This window comes from Moschus berezovskii, chromosome 12, assembly GCF_049115385.1.
Source record: "Moschus berezovskii isolate FMDL1 chromosome 12, NW_MosBer_1.0, whole genome shotgun sequence".
NCBI classification, from domain to species: domain Eukaryota; kingdom Metazoa; phylum Chordata; class Mammalia; order Artiodactyla; family Moschidae; genus Moschus; species Moschus berezovskii.
The window spans coordinates 72,819,696-72,840,096 of record NC_142471.1 but is presented as its reverse complement, the minus strand read 5'-3'; the positions used below and the strand labels follow the sequence as shown (position 1 = coordinate 72,840,096).

Genomic DNA, 20,401 nt, shown 5'->3' with positions numbered 1-20,401 from the left:
GTCATTTAGGAACGCCAAATAGTCTGTATTGCTTGAGAAAATCTTTTCTGTTTTTAATTTACTTATTTGATTTACTATAACTGAACAGAGATCATCATGTTCAATGACACTCCAAAATTTTTGAAGGCCTTGCTCATAATTTGTCCCATTTCCTTTCCTTTCTAATTTATTCTTCATGTGAATGTTCATTCACCTGATAGCTTCCTGATTTCTTACTTTGGCCCTTGACACAGGCAGAAATATTTTCTATTCTTCCTTTGATGTGTAAACCACTTTCTTTGTCCTTTAAAGATTTCTTTTTACTTAATCCTTTACTTAGCAATTGTATATGAGCCCTTCCTTCCTAATTAAGTTATATTATCCTAGGGAAGAGGGAGAGGCAAGGGTAAAAATAAAGTTATTTATGTCGCTATCAGTTGAGTTCAGTTCAGTCGCTCAGTCGTGTCCGACTCTTTGCGACCCCATGAATCACAGCACACCAGGCCTCCCTGTCCATCACCAACTCCCGGAGTTCACTCAAACCCACCTTAGCATGTCCTTAAATCTAACAGTGCCTCACTCTACGCCTTGGATAGTGTGGACACTCCTTAGCTACTTGAATATGTAAATGAAGGTTAAACTGCATAGTTTTCAGGCCAATATTCCTCAGTAAGCTCACTCACTATTTTTGGAATCTAGCAAAACATATCAGATCATGCATGTCTCACTAAGGCTTTGGTGATCTTTTATATCCTGAAACTGACAACACGTTATTGACAAACGGGAAATTTGATTAAGCAAATCCTTGTTTACTTGGATATGTGGGTGTAATTAAAAATAGTAGCCTTATAGGGTAATTGAAGTGAATGATATAATTTGATTTTTACAATGTACATATGAAAAATATCTACAGATATTTTTAGAAGGACAGATAAAGGCCAAAATCAACTGGGAGTCTACAGAGGAGTTGTTTTCTGCTCCAGTTCTCTCCTTGGCTGGCAAGAGCCAAATGGAGCCTCACATGGGTTCTTGTCATTCTTAATTGAAGCCCTAAATGTTGTCAGACTGTCCCCACAGGCAAGGTAAAAGGAAGAATTGAGACAATAATCAGGGTAGTTCAGGCAGTGTGTGCACTCATAAAGAAAACAGGTGCTTGGGGCTTGGTTGACCCACACTGGAATGAATGCTCTGGATAAACGTCCTCACACTGCTTTCTGTTTTACGGCTAGAGGCAGCTTAAAATCTCTGCCCCATTGATATATCTGAAAGTAAAGCCCATGTCTCCTTAGGAAAAGTGTCCGGATTGCTATAAAGTTCAATCTATTCACAAAGATAATATAAACCTCAGCCATAATTGTAACATTTCCCATTAAAATTCAGGCATTTGCTTTGATTTGAGCAGTTATACAAGAAATGGTTTGAGACTCAAATGTCTTATTGCAGTGGGGAAAAATTATTGGAGATTCCATGTGCAGAGGAAACAGTGTTAAATCAATTTGACTTGAAGTTTTAAGAGCTTTCTTACTTTGGATTAAGTGTACCATTAATGCTTTGGAGAAAAGGGTGTCTTGCTTTAGGTTTCTGTGCAAAGGAAGTGGGAGAAAGGGTGGCTGATTCCAGATACCACTGCCTCCTCTTACATAGCAGATTACTGTTTGTGATGATGATTGCAACATCCACCCTGGGCTTAATGGAGATAATTTAACCAAGTTTTCTCTGCAGTAGGTCCTTAGATGTTAAAGAGGATATTCAAGAAGATCTATCTCCATTTGATTTTAATACACACCTGCCCTAAGTCTGGTCAACAAAACACCTTGCAATGACGGAGTCCTTGAAGTTCACTTATTGAGCCAGCAAATGGAAAACCTCTCCGCTGAACTTGTTATCAAATGTAGGAGGGAGGGAAAGATCACCCAAGATCTGTTTACAACTGCGGCTGCTAAGAAGCTTCAGTCGTGTCCGACTCTGTGCGACCCATAGATGGCAACCGACCAGGCTCCGCCGTCCCTGGGATTCTCCAGGCAAGAACACTGGAGTGGGTTGCCATTTCCTTCTCCAATGTGTAAAAGTGAAAGTGCAGTCGCTCAGTCGTGTCCGCAATTATTAATTCTAACAGAATTCCGGGATATTAACTCAATGTCTAGACTGGCAACAGATAACAATAGATAAGTCAGGCAGATCCATCTCAGAATCACTGTGGATTTCTTTACTCTCACTGATTTTGAATGTAATTGTTGATTAAACTTGAGACCGCAGTACAAAAATTTAAGTTTTCTTTTAGTTTTCTAATTTTCTTTTAATGTAAGAATGGATTATCTTTGGTTATGTAACTTTCATGAGAACTGCTTCCTACAGTTAAATTTTAGGAAATTTCTCTTATTTCTTAAAAGAATTTACTGCTACTGGTGTCTCACATCAGTCGTATCCAACTCTGTGCAGCCCCATAGACGGCAGCCCACCAGGCTCCCGTCACTGGGATTCTCCAGGCAAGAATACTGGAGTGGGTTGCCATTTCCTTCTCCAGTGCATGAAAGTGAAAAGTGAAAGTGAAGTCACTCAGTCGTGTCCGACTCTTCGTGACCCCATGGACTATAGCCTACCAGGCTCCTCCGTCCATGGGATTTCCCAGGCAAGAGGACTGGAGTGGGGTGCCATTGCCTTCTCTGAAAAAAATTTACTACTTCATTGCAAACCAAAACATTTAAAAGAATATAAAGACTTTAACAATAGCCATCCCCTGACTCCAACCGTTCTATTTCTTGCAAGTTACAGAAGTTTGAGTGCCACTTGCCTATGATAAAAATGATAGTAAAAGTCTTCACTCCTTCCAAAAGCTTAATGGCACTACCTTCATTAAAAATATAGCAAAATCTTTTTTAACATTTTTTATTCTCAGTTTCAGTTATGTCCCTTTATCCTCCAAATGGCAACCCACTCCAGTACTCTTGCCTGGAAAATTCCATGGACAGAGGAGCCTGGTGCAAGCTACAGTCCATGGGGTCGCAAAGAGTCGGACACAACTGAGTGACTTCACTTCACTCATACCCTCCAAACTAAAAAAAAAAAATCCTATTTAACTCTATTAAAATGGATTATAATTTGTTTCTAAAAGTGCATTGAATAGTCAAAAAGTTCAATGGGGCAAAATGTAGAAAATGAATTAAGCGGTGAGTTGTTGAAGGTCCAGCGTGAAAATATTGGTAATCATTGATTGGTCAATTGGTTGATTGATTCATCTTGAAACATATTTATTGAGCATCTATGTCCTAAGCATGAAGTCAAGCATTAATGATACACTCATGCCCATTATTAGACTGGCCAGTTCCTACTTTTATCAACTTTTGGTCTAATAGATTAGAAAACATTCATCAAACACTAAAGTGTATTTTTTTAAATGAATAGGTAATTATGAACTGAGATAAATTCTATGAAGAAACACCACTCTAACAAAAGAACTTGGCTTTCCTGAGAAAAATATACTTGTGATCTTAGTAAGTAATAAATAAACTAGGAAGGGAGTGATGAAAGGGCACTGGTTGTTGCCAGAACATTATGTATAAAGGAGTATCTGTTGTAGAAGTTAATAGTGGTTGTGATAAAAGTGTGGGGAGATGATAGGAAAGATGAGCAGAAATTGGATTATACTGTTTTGTAGGCCTCCTTAAGGATCTCCTGTCACAGAAAGTCTTGGAACTATTTTAAGCAAACATTACCATAAATAGATTGAAGCTTTGGCAGTTAAACTTTGAGATGAAAACTCCAGTAAGTATTACAGATTCTGTTTTTGATTTCTTGGCTATTTATTAACTAGAGACAAGGCTTAATTTCATATTCAGTGAATTTATATGTTATTGTCTGAAATTTGTTTGCACAAAAATTGAACTGTGCCCTTACAGTTTATGGGAAGAGTTCGAAGAGGGAACAAATTATAAATATCCCAATGTTCTTTTAGATACTGTCTTTGCCAATATGTTTGAAATTTTGTACTTGTTATTTTATTTCATTTTTTCTTCACTTCAACATGTAATAGAATTTGACAGATACTATTTATGTAACAGTATCTCTAGCTTTGTATTGAATTGATAAACCTAAAATTGTTATCAGTAACATCAGCACACTTATTTTTTTATTTTATTTATTTCTTTTTATTATTTTTATTTATTTTTCTTATTTTTCATAAGAAAGACAAAGTACAATTAATTATTCATATCATTGCGTACATTGATAGTGATTGTGGGAACAGACTCTTAAGATAGCCCTAAAATTCTGGTTGCTGGTATTCATGCTATTATGTGATCCCTGATCCCTGAGGCTCAGAGCATATACCTCTGATTTTCTTTTAACTAAAAAATATGGCAAAAATATTAGAATGCGCATGATTACTTGTATGGGTTTATATGATTCAATTACATAGGATTATAGTGCTTCTCTTGGAGTCTCTCCCTCCCTTGCTTGCTTTGAGGAAACAAGTGGCTGTGTTGGGGAATCCTACATAGCAACGAACTGTGGGTGACCTCTAGGAGCTAATACTGACCTCCAGTCAATAGCAAAAAATCAGAAGCCCTCAGTTCTGCATCTGCAAGAGACTCAAATTCTGGCAACAGGAGTGGGCTTGGAAAGTGAAAACTTCCACAGTTGAGCCAGAGCTGAGGCTCAACCCCAATTCAATTAGACTTTAACACAGCTTTGTGAAACCCTGAGAAGATCTAGTTTAACCATTTCTAGGTTCTTAACCCACAGACACTGTAAGATAATATATGTTGTTTTAAGCTGCTAAGTTTGTGGTAATAGTGTCACACAGCAGTGGATCACTAATTCAGTGATGTGGAAAACTGTACTGTATGTGGCAGAAAAGACTGCCACTTGGTAGGTAAAATATTACCAATTAGTAAATACATGAAAGATTAAATTCAACCTGAGAAACTTGACTTGGAATATATATTTCTGAGTTTGTTCCCCTAAAACAGGTCATATGAATGCAGAAAACTATTTGCCTTTTAACTTAGGCAATCACAGTTTTCCTGATCTTAGTTTTCTCATCTCTAGAAAGAGAATATTTGCTCTACTTAAGTGAAGAATTTTTATGATTATATTGATATCATTTAGTTAAATAGTTATTAGATTTGTGCTTGTATAATACTTTCACATATAGTACATGAAAGCCAGTGACAACTGTAAAATGGAGTATTAATATAGTGTTAATGAGTTCTCCTCTATTCTCTGTGACCTACCATTAATTATATATCCAACTTGGATAGATTCATCACTTACTGTTTTTTATTTTCTCTCTTTGAGTTAAAAAGAGATTGGTTGTTAATGTCTTCAGTAACATTAACATTGTGATTTGTGACCCTTCATTTTAGCAAGAGCAGGTGCATTATTTCAGGTTCATGTTAGAGGAATTCATGTAGATGAATTACCTGCTTACTCTTAAACTCTGTTCTTGGATGCAGTACCACTGGAAATTCTCTTTTGTGAAAATTCAGTATGTTCCATTTGTTTATGCCTTGCCATTAATATTCGACTTCACATTTGCAAGCTTGTCACAAAAAATGAATTTATTTTCAATCCTTTGCAAATGTTGCTGTCACCAAAGGGTGAAGCTATAGACTGAATTTAAATGTGGAATATCTCAAATGTTTTAAAAAACCCATTTATTAATGCAGTTCACAGCAGAATTAACATAAATAATAGTGTTTTTAGTCCACTGGTTCCCAAAAGCATTAAGATGCAAAAGCAGATCACTGGGAGAAGGGATTCTCAAGATGGTTAGGAAAAAAAAAATAAACATGTCAGCAACTGAGTACAAAATGTGTTCAGCTGCTCTTCTAAAGTTAATAGTAATAATCTGAAAAAGAAAATGTAAATTATGGGAGACTTTTTTATTGTTGTGTGATTTCCATACTGGCTGATATTTCAGCTCATAAAGTAGCCTTGCTGTCTGGGTGAACCATCTGTGGTATCATTTTGGCTGATTTTCTTTCTATGTCACAGACAAACCCACATGGGAAATGACTTTGCATCATGGACAAAAGATCAGCTTACCAGGTATCATCATTTCATGAAAGCAAGGAGAATTGGGAAGCACTTTATTTAAATTAAGAAGTTGCTTTAGAATTGTGGTGCTTAGAAAGTTGGTTATTTTAGATTTTATATTTACAGAATACAAAATGTATCCATTGTCTAGCCAATCAAGAATAGGAAAGAACATCATCACACAATTGGTGGGTTAAACATCTTAACTACATTTTGAAGATTCAGCTGCCTCTGTAAGTAGAAATTAATCACAAAAGACTTATGTCTTTATTTAATGTGAATTTCTTATTTTTGTAGAGGTAAAAACTTTTAATAAATAAGGTTACAAAAATTATGGAAAAGTAATACAAAGAAAAATGTAAGCTTCACTGACATTTATTAGGTACTTACTATGTACCCATCTATTCTCAGTTTCTACACAGTTTATACAGTTTATTCCTTACTGCTAATCCTATTCGGTGTGTACTATTATTATTTCCATTTTACAGATGGCAGATGTGAAAGGAACAATGAGAGTTTAAGCGGTTTAACCAAGGCTCAGAGGGTTGGGATCCAAATCCAGGTTCAGTTCAGTTCAGTCATCAGTTGTGTACAACACATTGTGACCACATGAACTGCAGCACACCAGGCTTCCCTGTCCATCACCAACTCCTGGAGCTTGCTCAGACTCATGTAGATGGAGTCCGTGATGCCATCCAACCAACTCATCCTCTGTCGTCCCCTTCTCCTCCTACCTTCAACCTTTCCCAGCATGAGGATCTTTTCCAAAGAGTCAGTTCTTTGCACCAGGAGGCCAAAGTATTGGAGCTTCAGCTTTAGCATCAGTCCTTCCAATGAATATTCAGGACTGATTTCCTTTAGGATGGACTGGTTGGATCTCCTTGCAGTCCAAGGGACTCTGAAGAATTTTTTCCACCACCACAGTTCAAAAGCATGAATTCTTCACTGCTCAGCTTATGTAGTTTATGGTCCAACTCTCACATCCATACATGACTACTAGAAAAACCATAGTTTTGACTAGACGGACCTTTGTTGTCAATGTCTCTGCTTTTTAATATATTGTCTAAGATTGTCATAGCTTTTCTTCCAAGGAGCAAGTAAGTGGCTTTTAATTTCAAGGCTGTAGTCACCATCTGCAGTGATTTTGGAGCTCAAGAAATAAAGTCTGTCCCTGTTTCCATTGTTTCCCCACGTATTTGGTATTAAGTGATGGAACCGGATGCCATGATCTTTGTTTTTTGAATGCTGAGTTTTAAGCCAACTTTTTCACTCTCCTCTTTCACTTTCATCAAGAGGCCCTTTAGTTCCTCTTCACTTTCTGCCATAGGGGTGGTGTCATCTGCATATCTGAGGTTATTGATACTTCTCCCGGCAGTCTTGATTCCCGCTTGTGCTCCATTCAGTTGGGTATTTAGCATGATGGATTCTGCATATAAGTTAAACAAGCAAGGTGAAAATATACAGCCTTGACATACTCCTTTTCCAAATTGGAACTAGTCCATTGTTCCACATCTGGTTCTAACTGTTGCTTCTTGGCCTACATACAGATTTCTCAGAAGGCAAGTTAGGTGGTCTGGTATTCCCATCTCTAAGAATTTTCTACAGTTTGCTGTGATCCACACAGTCAAAGGCTTTGGCATAGTCAATGAAGCAGAAGTAGATGTTTTTCTGGAACTCTCTTGCTTTTTCTATGGTCCAGTGGATATTGGCAATTTTATTTCTGGTTCCTCTGCCTTTTCTCAATCCAGCTTGAACCTGGAAGTTCTTGGTTCACGTACTGTTGAAGCCTAGCTTGGAGAATTTTGAGCATTACTTTGCTAGCGTGTGAGATGAGTGCAATTGAGTGGTAGTTTGAACATTCTTTCACATTGTATTTCTTTGGAATTGGAAAGAAAACTGACCTTTTTTTCTGTCCTGTGGCCACTGCTGAGTTTTCCAAATTTGCAGGCATACTGAGTGCAGCACTTTCACAACATCATCTTTTAATATTTGAAATAGTTTAGCTGGAATTCCATCACCTCTACTAGTTTTGTTGTAGTGATGCTTCCTAGGCCCACTTGATTTTGTGCTCTAGGATGTCTGGCTCTAGATGAGTGACCACATTGTTGTGGTTATCTGTGTCATTAAAATCTTTTTGAATAGTTCTGTTTATCCTTGCCTTCTCTTCTTAATATCTTCTGCTTCTGTTAGGTCCATACCGTTTATATCTTTTATTGTGCCCATCTTCTCATGAAATATTCCCTTGGTGTCTCTGATTTTCTTGAAGAGATCTCTATTGTTTCCCTCTATTTCTTTGTATTGGTCACTGAGGAAGGCTTTCTTATCTCTCCTTGCTACTCTTTAGAACTCTGCATTCAGATTGATATATCTTTCCTTTTCTCCTTTGCCTTTAGCTTCTCTTCTTTTCTCAGCTATTTATAAGGCCTTCTCAGACAACCATTTTGCCTCTTTGCATTTCTTTTTCTTGGGGGTGGTTTTGATCACCGCCTCCTGTATAATGTTATGGAAACTCAGGATAGCATGGAATGGACTCAAGTTCTTTCCTGTATTTAGGAATACCACTAGGGAGAATGTGTACATTGCAACAATAATTTCCTAAAGCCCTTCCCAGGAGTCTCTTGGCTTCCTTTTTTCTTCAAACTTGAAGTGTGAGAAATCAGGGAAGTGACAAGGATATTGAGAGAGTGAAGCAAAAATTCTTACTGGGCAAAGGGAGAGAGCTATCTTATAGCATTCATCCCTTCCTAGTTTTGTTTAGTTACATCACTGTTATCTGTTTAAAGCATTTAATGAGTATTTTGGAGACTCCCAAGTTTTAAAATGTTAGATGTTAGAGTTTGGCCTTTAAATGGCTTTATGGGTTTTTTTCATATTATATAATCTTTCAAAATGAATTAATGCTATTCTAATTGCCTCTGTGAGTAGGCAGGAATGAAAGTAAATAAGGACAAGATTTCTCATATATTTACTGATGCTTGTCTGCCCAACTTTCAAAATGGGATTGTTGGTTTAAACAGTAAAGGTGACTCTCTTATACTGTATTGATGTTATTTATGAGAAATATCAGTAACCTCAGATATGCAGATGACATGACCCTTATGGCAGAAAGTGAAGAAGAACTAAAGAGCCTCTTGATGAAAATGAAAGAGGAGAGTAAAAAAGTTGGATTAAAGCTCAACATTCGGAAAATTAAGATCATGGCATCCAGTCCAATCACTTCATGGCAAATACATGGGGAAACAGTGGAAACAGTGGCTGACTTTATTTTTTTAGGCTCCAAAATCACTGCAGATGGTGACTGCAGCCATGAAACTAAAAGACACTCCTTGGAAGAAAAGTTATGACCAACCTAGACAGCATATTAAAAAGCAAAGACATTACTTTGCTAATAAAGGTCCATCTAGTCAAGGCTATGGTTTTTCCAGTAGTCATGTATGGATGTGAGAGTGCCAAAGAACTGATACTTTTGAACTGTGGTGTTAGCGAAGCCTCTTGAGAGTTCCTTGGACTGCAAGGAGATCCAACCAGTCCATCTTAAAGGAAATCAATCCTGAATATTCATTGGAAGAACTGATGTTGAAGCTGAAACTTCAATCCTTTGGCCACCTGGTGCAAAGAACTGGCTCATTTGAAAAGAACCTGATGCTGGGAAAGTTTGAAGGCAGGAGAAGGGGATGACAGAGGATGGGATGATTTGATGCCATCACCGACTCAATGTACATGAGTTAGAGAAGGCTTCGGGTGTTGGTGGTACACAGGGAAGCCTGGCATGCTGCAGTCCATGGGGTTGCAAAGAGTCAGACATGACTGAATGACTGAAATGAACTGAACTTTACTGGGTACTGGCCCTTCAGTAATTTCAGAAATGAGGTACAATTCTCTTTTACCCATAAGTGATTCGAATGAAATCTCAGGGCAGGCATTTTCTTTCATTTTATCTGTTGGTCTCATGATATCATCATTTTAATCCACACATCTTGAGGAGCGGTAGCCAGTAGTTAAAGTGTATGAGGCAACTTGCTTTTGTATTTTATCCAATAATTTAACTTCCAACCAATCTCTCACTCACCAATATGAAATTTATATTTGGTTAAATCCATATCAAGCTGAAATACAGTTTGGAAAGTTAAAATTTCAATTAATTACTGTTTTTTTTTGTATTATCCTTTTAATTATTTGACTTTCATAGATCTGAAAATGTATTCATAAAAACAGAACAAAACCACCATACAGTAAGTTCCAGAATCTCCAAGACGTTATGTTAGAATTTGGCATATAGACCATTTATTTATGTTACATTATTTAATACTCATAGTGGTTCTTCTAGACCAAGAATAATCCCTATTATAAAGTTAAGAAATTGAACACTTGCCAGTCACATATAAAGAAGGGATGGGATAGGGTTCAAACTCAGAAAGACTTAGACGTTGGGTTTATTTCTTTATTGTAGTTTTTATTTCACAGTAATATATAATAGATTTCCTTAGTCCCACATCCAGATTTCCCTGTTTTTAAAATCTTACATTGGGATGTTGCATTTGTCACAAACAAACCAATACTGAAGCATTATTATTAATACCATACTTTATTTCATTTCTTTAATGTCTTTATAATAGCCCACACTTAAGGAGTGGGGAATTATGCTCCATGTATTTAAGAATTCATACATTACTTGGGCAAATTATTTATCCATATTTGAATGATAATTATCTAGATACATATTTAGAATTCTTCTGCATGGGAATTTGTGTTCTACCATTTGTTTTACCATTTACTTATTTATGCCAGTATTACTTACGGATATTTATTTTACAGTTTGGGTTATATTCAATACTTCTTTCTTTTTGTTGTGGTTGTTGCTATAAGTCTGAAATCCATGTGTTGACAAGACCATGCTCTCTCAAAAGTCTCTAGGGGAATATGCTTCCTTGCTCAGCTTTAATAATCTCAAGTGTTCATTAATTTGTGGCAGTGTAACTCCAGTCAAACTGGACGTTTGTTCCCCTTCATCTCCTTCACCTGTTTCACCCATAACTCCAACCTGCCGTCTCTCTGGCAAGCACCAGTGTGTTCTCTGTATCTGTGAATCTGTTTCTTGTCATTTTTAACAGATTAAGATTGTTTCTTTATATTCCTCGTTCCATACTCAGATGTGCCAAACTCATAAATTTTTTTTTGATTTTGCATACATACCTAAGGTTCATTCTTTGTGATATAGAGTTCTATAGATCTTGTTGAAAGCATACTGTTCTATATCCACCAATACAGTGTTATCCAGAAAATTTTCACTGATTAAGAAAAGTAACCTGTGACTAACCTTTTCAAACTTTCTCCCCCAACCTTTGCCCACCACTTATCTGTTTATCATCTCTATATTTTTACCATTTCCAAAAGGTCATCTAAATGGAATCAAACATTATGTAATCCTTTCAGACCAACTTCTTCTTCTTAGCAAAATGCATGTGGCATGCATTCATGTATTTGGTGGCTTGAGAGCTTGTTCCTTCTTATCACTGAATAATATTCAATTGGCTGGATTGCACCATAATTTGTCTATCCATTCATCTAATGACACTGTTTGCTTCCAGTTTTTGGTAATTTTAAATAAAGCTACTGTATACCTTCATATTTATGGTTTTTTGTAGACACAAGTTTTCAAATTAGCTAGAATAATTAGCTAGTGAATAACTAGAAGTAAAATTTCTGGATTATATAGTGAGACTATGTTTAGCTTTGTAAGAAACTGGCAAGCTGTCCTCCAAAGCTGATGTAGTTTTGTGTTCTCATCAATCAATGAGAGATGTTACTCTGCACATTCATTAGCAGCTGATGTTGTCATATTTTGGATTTGAGCTGTACTAATAGGTGTACAGTGATGTCTTATTGCTTTAATTTTTATTTCCCTAATGACAAATGAGAGTCCCTTGGACTGCAAGGAGATCCAACCAGTCCATCCTAAAGGAGATCAGTCCTAGGTGTTCATTGGAAGGACTGATGTTGAAGCTGAAACTCCAATACTTTGGCCACTTGATGTGAAGAGCTGACTCATTTGAAAAGACCCTGATGCTGGGAACGATTGAGGGCAGGAGGAGAAGGGGATGACAGAGCATGAGGTGGTTGGATGGCATCACCGACTCAATGGACATGGGTTTAGGTGGACACTGGAAGTTGGTGATGGACAGGGAGGCTTGGCATGCTGTGGTACATGGGGTTGCAAACAGTTGGACACAAGTGAGCGACTGAATTGAATGACAAATGATGGTGAGCATCTTCTCATACACTTATTTTCCATTCGTGTAACTTCTTTGGGAAGGTGCACGTTTAGATCTCTTGCTCATTTAAAAAAATGAGTTATGTTCTTATTTTGGAGTGAACATCTGCTTTGAATGTATAATTTCAAATTATATTGTAGGTAGGATGATCTATATGGGCCAGGCATTCTGACACTCATTATTTAATTTCAGCCTAAACCTGTTCCTAAGAGGAAGATATTATGCTTCCATTTTCACACAGAAATTATCTAAGGGTAAGAGATAAAATATCGGAGAAGGCAATGGCAAGCCACTCCAGTACTATTGCCTAGAAAATCCCATGGATGGAGGAGCCTGGTTGGCTGTAGTCCGTGGGGTCGCTAAGGGTCGGACACGACTGAGTGACTTCACTTTCACTTTTTACTTTCACACATTGGAGAAGGAAATGGCAACCCACTCCAGTGTTCTTGCCTGGAGAATCCCAGGGATGGGGGAGCCTGGTGGGCTTCCATCTATGGGGTCGCACAGAGTCAGACACGACTGAAGTGACTTAGCAGCAGCAGGAGATAAAATATAATATTTAGAAGCCACACAGCCAGTAGAGGTAAGCTGATCTTTTATAATGGAGTTTAAGAAGTGTTTTTCACATCTAGAAGATCTAATAGCACCCTTTTAAATGTACTTTTATATCTCATTTACTATAACAAAATAATATTTATAAATAATATGACCTACTTAAAAACATAAAACAATATAAAATTCTGAACGTAGTATGAAGGAAAATTAGGAGGAATAACAGTAAAATAATATCATGAATATATACATATAAATACTTATGCAGGATTATATTAGATTATAATTGTTATTTGGTCGCTCAGTTATGTCCAAATCTTTGCAACCCCACGGACTGCAGCGTGCCAAACTTCCCTATCCTTCACCATCTCCCATAGTTTGCTCAAGCACATGTCCACTGAGTCAGTGATGCCATCCAACCATCTCATCCTCTGTCATCCTCTTCTCCTCCTGCCTTCAATCTTTCCCAGCATCAGTGTCTTTTCCAATGAGTCGGCTCTTTGCATCAGGTGGCCAGAAGTAGTTGATGGGACCCCTCAAAGGAAAGGAAATGCCCACTAGGTGGCAGTAGCACAGAAGCTTTATGTGGGAGACCCTCTGAATCCCTCACAGCAGGATACCATCTAGAGGTTATAGGAATGGGAACCTATAGATGTTATATAGTTAATAAGAGATAAAATAAGGACTTCAAATACTGATCCCTGATTCCAAACTTAACTCCTTTTCACCATAAAAAGTATTCCTGTTATATAAACATCTAGAAGGGAAAACATCTAGAAGGGAGAGTGAAGAAAGCCAGGGAGAGAGGGAGCAGTATGATATGTGCTCAGACACTCAGTTGTGTCTGACTTTTTGCAAACCTATGGTCTGTAACCTGCCAGACAACTCTGTCCATGAAATTTTCCAGGCAAGAATACTAGAAGTGAAGTGAAAGTCATTCAGTCATGTCCAACTCTTTGTGACTCCATGGTCTTTCCATGGAATTTTCCAGGTAGGAATACTGGCATGGGTTGCCATTCCCTTCTCCAGGGGATCTTCCCATCCCACGATTGAACCTGGGTCTCCTGAATTGCAGGCAGATTCTTTACTATCTTAGTACCAGGGAAGCAGGAATACTAGAGTGGGTTGCTATTTCCTACTCTAGAGATGGAGCATAGTGGAGGCTTAATGTCTAGGTGATGTTGCTCAGCAACACGGTGGGGAGTCTCTGGGTTGGAAAGTGCCAAAGGGCAGCATTAACTTGGGATGTGCATGGCCCCAGGGCTTATCTTATCTATGGTGAGCATATGCAGGGCAACTTGTCATGGGGTATGCAAAACAGTCAGGCTATACTGAAAAATATGCTTATCTGGGTTACGTTTAAGACTGAATGTGTTAAAATTTGAGTCTGGTGCCAGCTGGATTTTGAACAGCTTACAGTAAAGAAACAAATAACCTAGGAGGATATGGGGGCTGGCATTGGCTCATTTATATAACAGGGATACTTTGTATGGTGAAAAGGAGGTGAGTTTGGAATCAGAGATCAGTATTTGAAGTCCTAATTTTATCTCTTATTAACTGTATAACATTTTAAATTTTCATTACCTTAAGAATCTCAGTTATCTCTTATAGAACAGTAGTCATAATAACCAGTTAACATGACGGAAATGAAGGTTAAATGACATAAGACACACTAAACACCAGGTATATTGTACATGTTTGGTAAATATTCGCTGCCTTCATGGTCCTTTCCTGTACTCTGGGGTTTGTCTTAATTTGAGTGCTCTTACATAATCGAGCTTCATCCAAAAGTTCACATGCAGGTAGTTTATTTTAGGAAATTATCTCAGGTGACAGGGGTAGGGGTCTGAAGAGGGAATGCTTATGTAAAGATGTGCTTCACGAGAGCGGCCAGCTGTTGTCTGAGGAGCATGTTGAATGTGTCTCAGGACGGCTCACCAGAGGAAAAGTCAGGAGAATTTATCTGTGGTCACTTTCCTTCACCTCATCCAGCTAGCATGTTAACTCTGCTCACTTCTGGTTTGCATGCCTACAAGCGCTGGTTTCCAGCAGCTATCAAGATAGTACCGTTGCAAAGTCAGAGGTGAAAGGGCATAAAGTCAGAACGGTGATGTCCCTGGGGTGAGAGGCTTTGCAGTTATACATCCTGCTGCTGCTGCTGCTGCTAAGTCACTTCAGTCGTGTCCGACTGTGTGTGACCCCATAGACGGAAGCCCACCAGGCTCCCCCATCCCTGAGAACACTGGAGTGGGTTGCCATTTCCTTCTCCAATGTGTGAAAGTGAAAAGTGAAGTCGCTCAGTTGTGTCCGACCCTTAGCAACCCCATGGACTGCAGCCTACCAGGCTCCTCCATCCATGGGATTTTCTAGGCAAGAGTACTGGAGTGGCTTGCCATTGCCTTCTCTGCAGTTATACATGGGTGAAGCTAATTGCTGCAGCCATAGTTGGAACACAATTTGGGCCAAAATGATGATGACTGTCGAGCACATGGAGCGTGCAGTTCAGTGAAGGATGCAAACTAAATAGAAGAGACAGAACTATCCAGTGATGGGCAAATCCGTCTTAGAAAGAAAGGGTTATTTTTAATAAAATCATGAGCTAGCTTACTAATTTTTCAGCGCTGAAGTAGAATATTTTTGTTGGCGACATACACTATTCTTTCTGATAATTTTTGAACTGGGTTAACTTTAGATTATCTGTTTCTTTGTATGAAGATAAAATGATAAAACACATGATTTCCTCATTCTTTTAGGTTCTTATTGTTGCCAGGGACTGTAGCTTTCTTAAGGCATCAGTGGTTATTTAAGAGAACCTGTCAAATACATGTATGATAAATCCTGGACACATCTTGAGACAGGTATAGTTAACTCATGCAAATTACATTTTACTGGCTTTTCTGGGCAAGGAGAGGAATGAAACACTTAAAATGTGTGGGGCATTCTTGTCACAATTACATTTAATAAACATGTATCCAGGAGTGAGCCTAAACTGGAAGATAGGCATTTTCTGTTTCTTTGGTCATTTTCTTTCATAGTGACAACATTGTGTGAAATCTTGGGGGATTCAGAGTTTAAAGAAGCATATTTTTTTCACACAAGCAAATTTCTTCCAAAACCTAGACAGGTACTTCATCTGATACTCAATGAAAGAAACTGTGATTTGCTCCAAACCTAGAAGAAAGAAAATGATATTTCAGTCTCTATATTGGTACTCTCTAAAATGATTTCCAATGAAATTTTGAGTAACTTGAGTTTTTATCTTATGCCCTCACTGTGAAATCTATATTCTGAGTAAATGTATGGTACAAGTGACAGAGGGAGGGAAGAAGATGGTGGAGGAATAGGATGGGGAGACCACTTTCTCCCCCAGAAATTCATCAAAAGAACATTTGAACGCTGAGTAAATTCCACAAAACATCTTCTGAATGCCAGCAGAGGACATCAGGCAACCAGAAAAGCAGCCCATTGTCTTTGAAAGGAGGTAGGAAAAACATAAAAGATAAAAAGAGAGACAAAAGAGGTAGGGACGGAGCTCCATTCCAGGAAGGGAGGCTTTAAAAAGAGAGAAGTTTCTAAACACCAGGAAACACTCTCACTGGGAAGTCTGTGGTTAGCCTTGGAACCTCAGAGGGCAACATAACTGGGAGGAAAAATAAATAGATAATTAAAACCCACAGATTACGCACCCAACATTAACTCCCAGGGGAAAAGCAGTGCAGACGCCCGCATCTGCCATTAGCAAGCGGGGGCTGGGCAGGGAGGTGCGGACTGCATTGCTTAGAGTGAGGACCAGGCCTGAATGCTGCGAGGGCAATCTGAGAGAGCTAACTGGAGACAGCAAAGCAGACTGTGGGATAGCTACCCTGCGAAAAGGTGAAAAGCCCTAACCTGAGGCTCCACCAGACCCGCTCACAGAACAAAGGATTGAGCAGAGCTAACCAGCTATGGATGGCCCATCCCCCGCTGAGACAGTCAGGGGAAGGCAGCCAAAGCTGGAGGGGGGCAATTGAGGCACCAGAGAGGCATCGGATACCAAACTGCAAGCAGGCTTTGTTGCTAACCAGGACTTCTTGGGTTTCTGGCCAGTCGATATCCGCCTGAGAAGGTGCGCCAGTTGTACACTCAGAAAATCAAGCGGTAGGGACTGGGCAGGTGATAAGTCACAGCGACTGCGCTCGCCAAACACCTGGTCACCTGAGCTGCTCAGACCAGGGAAAGGCACAAAACGCAGGCCCATCCAAGTCTGCGCCTTTGTGGAGTACCTGAGTTCCTGAACCTGAGCAGCTTAGACCTGGGATGTGCGTGCAACCCAGCACCGTCCTCAGACAGTTCCCGGCAGAGCAACCTAGAGCCTGTATAGTGTAGACTGGGACAGCACGCACGCTGTGAGTGGGGGCAAACCCAGTGTGGCCGAGACACTGCAAGCACTCCCCACAGACACCAGTGATATTTGTCTGCTGTGTTCTTCCCTCCTCACAGCACGACTGAACAAGTGAGCCTTAAAAAGTGTCCACCACCGCTCCCTAGTGTCAGGGCTGAAATTAGACACTGAAGAGACCAGCAAACAGAAGGAGCTAAAAGAGAGGGAACCGCCTTGGAAGTGATAGATGAGAAGTCTTGAGGCTACTGCAAGAATAAGACTGAAAACCAGAGGCAGGAGGCTTAAGTCCAAATCCTGAGAACACCAGAGAACTCCTGACTCCAGGGAGCATTAATCAATAGGAGCTCATCAAATGCCTCCATACCTACACTGAAACCAAGTACCACCCAAGGGTCAATAAGTTCCAGAGCAAGACATACCACGCAAATTCTCCAGCAACACAGGAACATAGCCCTGAGCTTCAAAATACAGGCTGCCCAAAGTCACTCCAAACCCACTGACATCTCATAACTCATTACTGAACACTTTATTGCACTCCAGAGAGAAGAAATCCAGCTCCACCCACCAGAACACTGACACAAGCTTCCCTAACCAGAAAACCTTGACAAGCCACCCATCCAACCTCACCCACAGTGAGGAAACTCCATAATAAAGAGAACTCCACAAACTGCCACAATACGGAAAAGGGATAAATGTCCACCAACTCAAACAAAAGAGGACGAGATAGGGAACCTACCTGATAAAGGATTCCGAGTAATGATAGTGAAAATGATTCAAAATCTTGAAAACAAATTGGAGTTACAGATAAATAACCTGGAGACAAAGATCGAGAAGATCCAGAAAGGTTTAATAAGGATCTAGAAGAAATAAAAAAGAGTCAATATACAATGAATAATGCAATAGATGAGATGAAAAACACTCTGGAGGGAACCAACAGTAGAATAACGAAGCAGAAGATAGAATAAGTGAGTTAGAAGATAGAATGGTGGAAATAAATGAAACAGAGAGGAAAAAAGAAAAACGAATTAAAAGAAATGAGGACAATCTCAGAGACCTCTGGGACAATGTTAAACGCCCCAACATCATAAGAGTCCCAGAAGAAGAAGACAAAAAGAACTACCATGAGAAAACAATGAGGAGATAATAGTTGAAAATATCCCTAAAATGGGGAAGGAAATCATCACCCAAGTCCAAGAATCCCAGAGAGTCCCAAACAGGATAAAACCAAGGTGAAATACCCCAAGACACATATTAATCAAATTAACAATGATCAAACACAAAGAACAAATATTAAAAGCAGCAAGGGAAAAGCAACAAATAACACACAAGGGGATCCCCATAAGGATAACAGCTGATCTTTCAATAGGAACTCTTCAGGCCAGGAGGGAATGGCAGGGCATACTTAAAGTGTTGAAAGAAAATACCCTACAGCCCAGATTACTGTATCCAGCAAGGATCTCATTCAAATATGAAGGAGAAATAAAAAGCTTTACAGACAAACAAAAGCTGAGAGAATTCAGCATCACCAAACCTGCTCTCCAACAAATGCTTAAGGACCTTCTCTAGACAGGAAACACAGAATGAGTGTATAAACTCGAACAAAAAGCAACAAAGTAAATGGCAACAGGATCATAGTTATCAGTAATTACCTTAAACGTAAATGGGTTGAACGCCCCAACCAAAAGACAAAGACTGGCTGAATGGACACAAAAACAAGACCCCATATATGTTGTCTACAAGAGACTCACCTCAAAACGAGGGACACATACAGATTGAAGGGCTGGAAAAAGATATTCCATGCAAATAGAGACCAAAAGAAAGCAGGAGTAGCAATACTCATATCAGATAAAATAGACTTTAAGACAAAGGCTGTGAAAAGAGACAAAGAAGGACACTACATAATGATCAAAGGATCAATCCAAGAAGAAGATATAACAACTATATATGCACCCAACATAGGAGCACTGCAATATGTAAGACAAATGCTAACAAGTATGAAAGGGGAAGTTAACAATAACACAATAATAGTGGGAGACTTTAATACCCTACTCACACCTATGGATAGATCAACTAAACAGAAAATTAACAAGGAAACACAAATGTCAAATGATTCAATAGACCAGTTAGACCTAATTGATATCTATAGGACATTTCACCCCAAAACAATGAATTTCACCTTCTTCTCAAGTGCACACGGAACCTTCCCCAGGATAGATCACATCCTGGGCCATAAATCTAGCCTTGGCAAATTTAAAAAAATTGAAATGATTCCAAGCATCTTTTCTGACCACAATGCAGTAAGACTAGATCTCAATTACAGGAGAAAAACTATTAAAAATTCCAACATATGGAGGCTGAACAACACGCTGTGAATAACCAACAAATCATAGAAGAAATAAAAAAAAAAGTCAACTAAATAACCTAACTCTACATCTAAAACAACTAGAAAAGGAAGAAATGAAGAACCCCAGGGTTAGTAGAAGGAAAGAACTCTTAAAAATTAAGGCAGAAATAAATGCAAAAGAAACAAAAGAGACCATAGCAAAAATCAACAAAGCCAAAAGCTGGTTCTCTGAAAGGGTAAATACAATTGACAAACCCCTAGCCAGACTCATCAAGAAACAAATCAATAAAATTTAGAAATGAAAATGGAGAGATCACAACAGACAACACAGAAATACAAAGGATCATAAGAGACTACTATCAGCAATTATATGCCAATAAAATGGACAACTTGGAAGAAATGGACAAATTCTTAGAAAAGTACGACTTTCCAAAACTGAACCAGGAAGAAATAGAAAATCTTAACAGACCCATCACAAGCATGGCATTTGAAACTGTAATCAGAAATCTTCCAGCAAACAAAAGCCCAGGTCCAGACAGCTTCACAGCTGATTGCTACCAAAAATTCAGAGAAGAGCTAACACCTATCCTACTCAAACTCTTCCAGAAAATTGCAGAGGAAGGTAAACTTCCAAATTCATTCTATGAGGCCACCATCACCCTAATACCAAAACCTGAAAAAGATGCCACAAAAAAAGAGAACTACAGGCCAATGTCACTGATGAACATAGATGCAAAAATCCTTAACAAAATTCTAGCTATCAGAATCCAACAACACATTAAAAAGATCATACATCATGACCAAGTGGGCTTTACCCCAGGGATGCAAGGATACAAG

At 38.8% G+C, this 20,401-nt stretch overlaps 1 long non-coding RNA gene across 1 annotated transcript in view; it reads left to right on the top strand.

Moving 5' to 3' along the window:
• The first annotated feature begins 3,722 nt into the window (after positions 1-3,722).
• LOC148776023 (uncharacterized) overlaps positions 3,723-20,401 on the top strand; it is an 85,868-nt gene continuing 69,189 nt past the window's right edge. Inside the window, exons 1-2 of the long non-coding RNA XR_016038781.1 lie at positions 3,723-3,741; positions 5,974-6,027. This is a non-coding gene — a long non-coding RNA (uncharacterized LOC148776023). The remainder of the gene's footprint in view (positions 3,742-5,973; positions 6,028-20,401) is intronic.